A 10,234-nucleotide genomic window follows, 5' to 3' on the forward strand; every position below is an offset into this window, starting at 1 on the left:
GCGTGATTTTTGGGAAGATTATGATCCAGGAGACTTGGAGTGCAAGCCGGAGGGTCATCGAGGAAGCCACGAGATAGGAGGGCGTCCCCCTCCCCCCCATACAGGGCGCGCCCCCCTGTCTCGTGGGCCCCTCAAGCACCTCCCGACCGACTTCTTTCGCCTATATATTCCCTCGTACCCTAAAAACATCGAATATCAAGATAGATCAAGAGTTCCACCGCCGCAAGCCTCTGTAGCCACCAGAAACCTCTCAGGAGCCCTTCCCGGCACCCTGCCGGAGAGGGGATCCTTCACTGGTGGCCATCTTCATCATCTCGGCGCTATCCATGACGAGGAGGGAGTGGTTCACCCTCGAGGCTAAGGGTATGTACCAGTAGCTATGTGTTTGATCTCTCTCTCTCTCTCATGTTCTCTCTCGTGTTCCCTCTATGGCACGATCTTGATGTATCCCGAGCTTTGCTATTGTAGTTGGATCTTATGATGTTTCTGTTGGAAATATGCCCTAGAGGCAATAATAAAAGGATTATTATTATATTTCCTTGTTCATGATAATTGTCTTTTATTCATGCTATAATTGTATTATCCGGAAATCGTAATACACGTGTGAATACATAGACCACAATATGTCCCTAGTGAGCCTCTAGTTGACTAGCTCGTTGATCAACAGATAGTCATGGTTTTCTGACTATGGACATTAGATGTCATTGATAACGGGATCACATCATTAGGAGAATGATGTGATGGACAAGACCCAATCCTAAGCATAGCACAAGATCCGTGTAGTTCGTTTTGCTAGAGCTTTTCCAATGTCAAGTATTTTTTCCTTAAACCATGAGATCGTGTAACTCCCGGATACCGTAGGAGTGCTTTGGGTGTACCAAACGTCACAACGTAACTGGGTGACTATAAAGGTGCACTACAGGTATCTCCGAAAGTGTCTGTTGGGTTGACACGGATCGAGACTGGGATTTGTCACTCCGTATGACGGAGAGGTATCTCTGGGCCCACTCGGTAATGCATCATCATAATGAGCTCAAAGTGACCAAGTGTCTTGTTACGGGATCATGCATTACGGTACGAGTAAAGTGACTTGCCGGTAACGAGATTGAACAAGGTATTGGGATACCGACGATCGAATCTCGGGCAAGTAACGTACCGATTGACAAAGGGAATTGTATACGGGGTTGCTTGAATCCTCGACATCGTGGTTCATCCGATGAAATCATCGAGGAGCATGTGGGAGCCAACATGGGTATCCAGATCCCGCTGTTGGTTATTGACCGGAGAGCAGTCTCGGTCATGTCTGCGTGTCTCCCGAACCCGTAGGGTCTACACACTTAAGGTTCGGTGACGCTAGAGTTGTAAAGATATTAGTATGTAGCAAACCGAAAGTTGTTCGGAGTCCCGGATGAGATCCCGGATGTCACGAGGAGTTCTGGAATGGTCCAGAGGTAAATAATTATATATGGGAAGTCGAGTTTCGGCCATCGAGAAAGTTTCGGGGTTCACCGATATTTTACTGGGACCACCGAAAGGGTCCCGGGGGTCCACCGGGTGCGGCCACCCATCCCGGAGGGCCCCATGGGCTGAAGTGGGAGGGGAACCAGCCCCTGGTGGGCTGGTACGCCCCCCCTGGGGCCCCCTCTGCGCCTAGGGTTGGGAACCCTAGGGTGAGGGGGCGCCTCCACTTGCCTTGGGGGGCAAGTCTCCCCCCTTGGCCGCCGCCCCCCTAGGAGATTCCACCTCCTAGGGCCGGCGCCCCCCCTGGGGTCCCTATATAAAGAGGGGGGTGGGAGGGCAGCCGCACCCTGACACCTGGCGCCTCCCTTCCCCCTTGCTACACCTCTTCCTCCCGTAGTCGCTTGGCGAAGCCCTGCGGGAACCCTGCTGCATCCACCACCACGCCGTCGTGCTGCTGGATCTTCATCAACCTCTCCTTCCCCCTTGCTGGATCAAGAAGGAGGAGACATCACGCTGACCGTACGTGTGTTGAACGCGGAGGTGCCGTCCGTTCGGCGCTAGGATCTCCGGTGATTTGGATCACGACGAGAACGACTCCCTCAACCCCGTTCTCTTGAACGCTTCCGCACGCGATCTACAAGGGTATGTAGATGCACTCCTCTCTCTCGTTGCTAGATGAACTCATAGATTGATCTTGGTGAACGTAGGAAATTTTTTATTTTATGCAACGTTCCCCAACAGTTTCTCCCCCTCTACTCTCTTGTGATGAATTGAGTTTTCCCTTTGAAGTTATCTTATCGGATTGAGTCTTTTATGAGAACACTTGATGTATGTCTTGCCGTTCTTATCTGTGGTGACAATGGGATATCATGTGCCACTTGATGTATGTTTTGGTGACCAACTTGCGGGTTCCGCCCATGAACCTAAGCATAGGGGTTGGCACATGTCTTGACTCTCCGGTAGAAACTTTGGGGCACTCTTTGAAGTACTTTATGTTGGTTGAATAGATGAATCTGAGATTGTGTGATGCATATCGTATAATCATGCCCACGAATACTTGAGGTGACAATTGAGTATCTAGGTGACATTAGGGTTTTGGTTGATTTGTGTCTTAAGGTGTTATTCTAGTATGAACTCTATGATAGATTGAGCGGAAAGAATAGCTTTATGTTATTTTACTACGAACTCTTGAATAGATAGAACAGAAAGGATAACTTTGAGGTGGTTTCATACCCTACCATAATCTCTTCGTTTGCTCTCCGCTATTAGCGGCTTTGGAGTGACTCTTTGTTGCATGTTGAGGGATTGTTATATGATCTATCTATGTTATTATTGTTGAGAGAACTTGCACTAGTGAAAGTATGAACCTTAGGCCATGTTTCCTATCATTGCAATACCGTTTACGCTCACTTTTGCCACTTGTTACCTTGCTGTTTTTATAATTTCGGATTACAAAAACCTTTATCTACTATCCATATTGCACTTGTATCACCATCTCTTCGCCGAACTAGTGCACCTATACAATTTACCATTGTATCACTAGTAGAAAAAGGGTCAAATGTGAAGCACATTAGTGCTGGCACTAATGTGTCCATTAGTGCCGGTTCCAACAGCTAGGCGGGCGGACATCATTAGTACCGGTTCGTGGGTAACAATTAGTACCGGTTCATGCCACGAACCGGTACTAATGATGTTGTGTCAGGCTGTGGGCCCCACGAACACCTTTAGTACCGGTTCATGGCATGAACCGGTACTAGAGTTTCTTATTAAGCTGATTTTTAGTCCCACCTCACTAGGAGAGAGGCAGTAGGAGCGGTTTATAAGCCATGAGTGCAGAGACAATGAAGGAGAGGCGCAATGCTCACCTGCAGGTTGCTTAGCTTCAAGCCTTTCGGAATAGAATAGATTGCACGGAGCTATGTGCAGTGTAGTCTACCCTATTCCGAAAGGTTTGAAGCTAATTAACGAGCATTGAGCCTTTTTTTATTTTTAATAACTTATTAGAACTCCGGACTTCTTGTGTTACGGCAAAAACTGGATGCACTTCGTGTACAAACTGGACAATCTCTTTCGAAGTATCAGGGCCGGTTTCAGACGAAAACTCGTCTGTTACACCGGCACTTCATTTTTTAAACTTATTACAACTTCAGACTTTTTTGCGTTCAGTACGCACCATTCTAAGCCACGTCATCAATTTTCAATCCTTTCTGACATCATTTGCTCCTCTAGCACGAACCGGTACTAAAGAGGTTGTGGCAGGGCTATTTTTAGTCCCACCTCGCTCCCCTAGCAAGATTTTGACCACCTTAAATATGATATTTCTCAAACTATCACAAGCATTTGGTCTTCATTGAACTCTATGTGTAGGATCTGTGGCTGCAATAGGAGTCTTCGCCGGTTCTTAAATTGGCTGTAGATTCCTATTGACAATTTAGATTCTATACAAAAAGATCATTGATGATCAATGTATTTTTTATGCACTTCTCTGTAGTAGTAGCGCGTTTTGGCTGAAAGGCGGTACTGATCAATGTATTTTTTCTGTGTTCAGATGCACAATTTAAATATGTTACTTCTCAAACTATCACAAGCATTTGGTCTTCCAACACGTTCTGACATCATTTGCTGTTTTTCAGTCATCGATTTGTTTAGATCAGAGCTAAATGACCGTGAAAATAAAAATCACTACAAAACAAACTCTGAAAATGTTGAAGGTATCATCATTTCACCCGCATAGTATATACGAAAGAGTAGAGAGGGTCATGGCAAAAAAGAAAAAACTATATAAAAAGATACTCAAAAATAAATAGAAGAAAACAAATAAAGCAGAAAAGAAAAAACTATATAAAAAAATTACTCAAAAATAAATACAAGAAAATAAATAATGCGGAAAAGAAAAAAAATATAAAGCAAAAATATTCAAAAAGAAACTAAATACAGCAAAAAAACTACTCAGAAAAAATAGAAGAAAACAAAAGCAGAAAAGAAAAAACTATATAAAAAATTACTCAAAAAAAAAAGAAGAAAATAAATAATGCAGAGAAAAAAATTATATAAAGCAAAAATATTTACAAAGAAACTAAATACAGCAAAAAAACTACTCAGAAATAAATAGAAAAAAACAAATAAAGCAGAAAAGAAAAAAACTATATAAAAAATTACTCAAAAATAAATACAAGAAAATAAATAATGCAGAAAAGAAAAAAATATTAAAAAAATTGTTGGGACGCTGTCCGGTGGGCCTGCCAGACCTAGGGTGTGCAAATTCAGGCCCATAAGGGCCAGCAGGCTCACAGGGCAGCACGCCGGAGTTAGGCCCAGAAGCCTGCTATATAGAGGAGTTCGAAAGGACAGCCGCGACTGGGTTTATAAATCAGTGCGGCTGCCCTTTGCTCGGCGAGGTGGGACTAAAAATAGCGCACCGCGGGTGGCAGCGCACGGCCTTTAGTACCGTTTGGTGGCTCCAACCGGTACTAATGGTTGTCCTTTAGTACCGGTTGGAGCCACCAACCGGTACTAAAGGCCCTCGTTTCCAACCGGTACTAAAGGCACCTCCTATATATATGGCACTTACGAAAATTCAGTTCCATCGACCACTTCTTCTCCACTTCTCACGCGACATCTATCGCGCCGCCGCCGCCGCGCCGTCGCCCCCGCCACGCGCAGCCGCCCTCGCCGCTCGTCGTCGCCGTCCCCGCTGCCCTCACCGCCCGTCGTCGTCGTCCCCGCCGCCCTCGCCGCCCGTCGTCGCCGTCCCCGCCGCCCTCGCCGCCCGTCGTCGCCGTCCCCGCCGCCCGTCGTCGCCGTTCCCGTCGTCGCCGAATCGCGCCGCCGCCCCGTACTACGTCGCCGTCTCGATCGCCCCCGGCCCGCCGCCCGTTGTCGCGCCGTCCCCGTCGCCGCCCGTACGCCGTCGCCCGTACGCCGCCGCATCCCGGCCCACTCGTACCCCCCCCACACACACACATACTACACATGTACACACATACACACACACACACTACACACACATATTTTTTACTTATTTTTTGTTTTCTATTGTTTAGATTAATGTTAGATGAATTTCGTAGATAAGAATGTTAGAATGTTAATGTTAGATGAATTAGAACTAGTTTTTTTAGTAAGAAAATTTAGCTATATAAGATTATTTGAACTAGTTGAATTAATATAAGAAGTTTATTTTTAGTAAATGCTTAGTTGAACTAGTTGAATCAATAGAACTAGTTTATTTTTAGTAAGAAAATTTAGGTATATGAGATTATTTGAACTAGTTGAATTAATAGAACTAGTTTATTTTTAGTAAGAAAATTTAGGTATATGAGATTATTTGAACTAGTTGAATTAATAGAACTAGTTTATTTTTAATAAATGTTTATTTGAACTAGTTGAATTAATAGAACTAGTTTATTTTTAGTAAGAAAATTTAGGTATATGAGATTATTTGAACTAGTTGAATTAATAGAACTAGTTTATTTTTAGTAAGAAAATTTAGGTATATGAGATTATTTGAACTAGTTGAATTAATAGAACTAGTTTATTTTTAGTAAGAAAATTTAGGTATATGAGATTATTTGAACTAGTTGAATTAATATAACTAGTTTATTTTTAGTAAGAAAATTAATTGAATTAGTTGAATTAATTGAATTAGTAAGTATTTAATGTTTCGCCTATATGAACATATATAGGAAATGTCGTCTGACGACGGAAAAAATTTCATTATGTGCGAATACTGTGAAGACCAGCGCGGCCTGTGCGACATAAATTTCCTTGTTGATGATAGTCGATTCAGCATCAAGCTGGATGAGACCTTCGAATTCGATACAGTAAGTCACAACGACAAGTCTGTTTTCGTAATTAAGCATGACTTATATATGCTTCATTTGCCTGACTTATAATTTTTAATTTTCACTATTTTACTAGCGCATCCCCTGTCATGCAAGAATTTTTGTGTTGGATAAGATATGTTTCAATGATATGGAAACTATGGAGGTAAAGAGAGTTTACCTGAAAACTGAGCATGGTTATACTTTCAACATCAAAGTATACAATGCAAAGACATACACCTATTTTGAATGCAAAACTTGGCAAGCACTATGCAAGGCTTATGCATTTGAGTCTGATATGGTTATCACCTTTGATATTCGTCCGGAAGATGATATTGAAGGTAATAAAGACATATGGGTCGATGTGCAGACGCCTCCAGTTCTACTATTATGTGAGTTCTTCTCAACTATATTTTTGTCTTTGATATTGCTTATTCAAAAATAATTAATAACTAATTTCTATTGACAGCTTATTTCCATTCAAGCAAACATGTCCGGCGCTTGGTAGACATGACCTACTACTGTCCCGGAGCTGAACTAAACTGCGAGGAGATAAGTCATTATGTTTCATGGCTTGAGGATCTTCATACTGTCAAGACAAATTTTCTTCCTGGACTTAGAAATGTTAGTACTCAAAATGTGTGACCAATAGTGATCGTATTGAACTACGGTCACATCTATTTAGGAATGATGGTAAGATTTTTACTATTTGTCCTCAGTGCATCTTTTGCATACATAATTTTTTTGCTAAACTTTTATTGCTAAGTATATTAATTAATTAAGTATTATATGATGTTCTTCAACAGGGACTCCTGATGACAGTTGTGCCTCAGGGGATCGAGACTAAAGGTCGCATGTCAATTGTTAGCTTACGGCCAAGATATCCTGCATTGCACATGAGTGCATTCAGGATTTCTAGAAGCGATGAATGCTTAATAGTGAAAGATTGGAGGAAAATTGTTAACGATCGCAGAGAAGTACTAGGGGCAACAATGAGAAGCGCAGCCCACGATTAGGAGACAGGTTCATCTACATGCTCCAATATGATGAATCAGGAGAGCTATACATGTTCTATGCTATTTTACCTGAGAGAGAGCAGTAGGAGTGATTTAGCTAGTTCATGCTCTTAGTACTTGTCCTTTCATGTCCGTATTCTTCGTTCTGAACTTAATCTCCAAGTGTGATTTGCTTTTGTGGTGTTATATATGAATGCTTATAATATCATGACAATCATGTTGAACTCGATGATATTTTTGCTTCTGGTACAAGTGAATGTTTCTTCTTTAAGCTAGTGTTGGTGGTGATTAGATAGCGGTAATGACTATAATGATTAAATAGTGATAATGACGACTATGATGATTTTTAGCTAGCTAGCTAGAGTATATATGCCATATCCATATATATTATACTTGATCACCTAATTAGGTGATCAAGTATAATATGGATATGGATTTAACAACTCATTATAATGTAAAATAATCACTAAATTAAATTGAAAACACAAAATTAAAGGAAAAATAATAAAAATAAAAAAACATTTAGTACCGGTTGGTGTTACCAACCGGTACTAAAGCCCTACGCGCACCCTGGCCTGGCTCGTGCCACGTGTTTGCACTTTAGCGCCGGTTCGTGACGAACCGGTACTAAAGGGGGGGTGCTTTAGTCCCCACTCTTTAGTGTCGGTTGGCGAACCGGCACTAAAGACCGTCACGAACTGGCACTAAAGGCCGGTTCTGAACTAGTGTATTGGGTGTGTTGGGGACACAAGAGACTCTTTGTTATTTGGTTGCAGGGTTATTTGAGAGAGATCATCTTCATCCTACGCCTCCCACGGATTGATAAACCTTAGGTCATCCACTTGAGGGAAATTTGCTACTGTCCTACAAACCTGTGCACTTGCAGGCCCAACAACGTCTACAAGAAGAAGGTTGTGTAGTAGACATCAGGCGGGAGTGCATTTTTGATAAGAGGAAAAACCAATCTTTCCAATGGCATCCTCTTTGCATTCGAAATAGTCATCATAGCCGACCATCCCCTCTTTAATACGGTTGAAAAGATGTCTACTCATACGGAAACGGCGACGGAATTTTTGATGTTTGAACAACGAGTTTGTTGTATCAAAATAGTCTTTACAAGGAAGGAAATGCCCGCTCTCTCGGTTGCAATTCAACGCCGGAAGGTGGCCCGAAATGGAGCCACGAAACAACGACCGCTGGCTGTTGAGATGGTGATGGACCAACACGGCAGCCAATATCTCCTCGTCATTGGACGACGAATCGTCGGAGTCGCAAAGGAAATCGTGAAAAAAGAACTTGTCAGCGGAGTCCATTTCGTACCTTGGCAAACTGTCGAACATCTTGCGGGCGTCGATGAAGGAGACGATCGGCGAAGGGAGTCGCGATGCGCATGGACCAGCTAGCTGCCCTGCCGGCATTCGACGAGTGGGCCGACGTCCGACGAGTGGGTCGGCGTTCGATGAGTGTGCCGGTGAGGATCTGGCCGGGCGGCGAGGCGACTTCTTGGTCGGGGGCAGTTGTGTAGTTGGGGGCGCGCGTGTGGGAAGCAGTCGGCTCCCCGGCAGCAAACGGCGGTGGAGGGCGACGTGGGAGTGGGCGGCGTTGCTGGGCGGATGTGGAGTCGCCAGCAAAAATGGGCGGCGGCGTCGACGACGAAGGAGGCGGGTGAGGGTTGCTGTTGGATGGGGGAAGGCTAATGTGCCACCGACCAGCGGGCCCGGGGAGGAGAAGGCGAGCATGCGCGCATCCGTCGCGTGTCCGCGCCGACGTAAATCCGGCTCAAAAATGGGTCGGAAATGGGTCGCCCGCGGACGAAAACCGGACGCGCGTTCGTTTGGGTCGGCGCGTTGGGCCGCCTTTTTTATCCGCGCCGACCCAAGCGGACGGCGGCGGACGAAATGGGACGCCCCATTGGAGTTGCTCTAACAAAACTTATAAATGGACAACAGAATATGAGCTCCGGCCTAGTCAAGGCCAAAGAATCCCCTAAGCTTGGTGCTAACTTCCGTCGCTCGGGCGCCTGGCAGAATGACACCACCGTAGCGAACATTGAAGGAAAGAAGGGGGGGGGGGTTCACCTCTTCAACCGAGCTCGGCGTGGCTCCATCACTGTTTCGTAGCTTTTCGGACATCCGACGTAAACTCGTTGAAGGTGAAGCCGTTAGCGTCAAAAGAATCTGGTTTGGGCGGCAACCGGACGCGCCATCAAACTTCAGATTGGGCACCTCTGTGCGACGATATCGGGGGAGGAAACGGACCCGCCTACCATCAACCATGAAACCACCGTCCTCCAGCTACCCCCCCCCCCCTTCCATGAAGAAAACCATCAGCACTCGCTCCCGAATAACCTCTCGTGCTCCGTGTCGGCGGTACAACGACATCGTGGCAAAGACAGAGTTTGACGACACAAGATCACCATAGGGATATCACCGCCGCCACACCTCAACAGAGTATCACTCGGATCCACCACCCACCAAAGAGCAAAACATTGTCTCGGGGAAGGATCCGAAGATTTATTTTTTGACGCCATTGTCGTCCTTGTCGAAGGTAAGACGTCAAGTGGCCAAAACCTAAGCTACTAGGCACCAGAACATAAAACTATGTTATCCACACGAGCGAGATCCAATGACCCCCCCCCCCCCCCCCCCCCCCCCCCGCCGCCCCACCACCACCATGATGATGAGAGGTCATCCGCCAAGGGGGCCATCGCAAGATAGTATCAAAAGGCTAGTGAACAAGATCGCCTTCCTTTCTTTCCCACGAAGAAAGAAAATGCGAAAGAAGACGACAGTTATATCATATTCGAAGATGGTACAAATTGAAAGCGGGTATATATATACCATAAACATATACAAGAAATATCTACATGCATTAAACTAAAATTATACATAAATGATGAGCAACTATTGGGCGTTGCTAACTTGCGGCAGCGAAGCT

The sequence above is a fragment of the Triticum aestivum genome, chromosome 6B (assembly GCF_018294505.1).
Source record: "Triticum aestivum cultivar Chinese Spring chromosome 6B, IWGSC CS RefSeq v2.1, whole genome shotgun sequence".
Lineage (NCBI taxonomy): Eukaryota > Viridiplantae > Streptophyta > Magnoliopsida > Poales > Poaceae > Triticum > Triticum aestivum.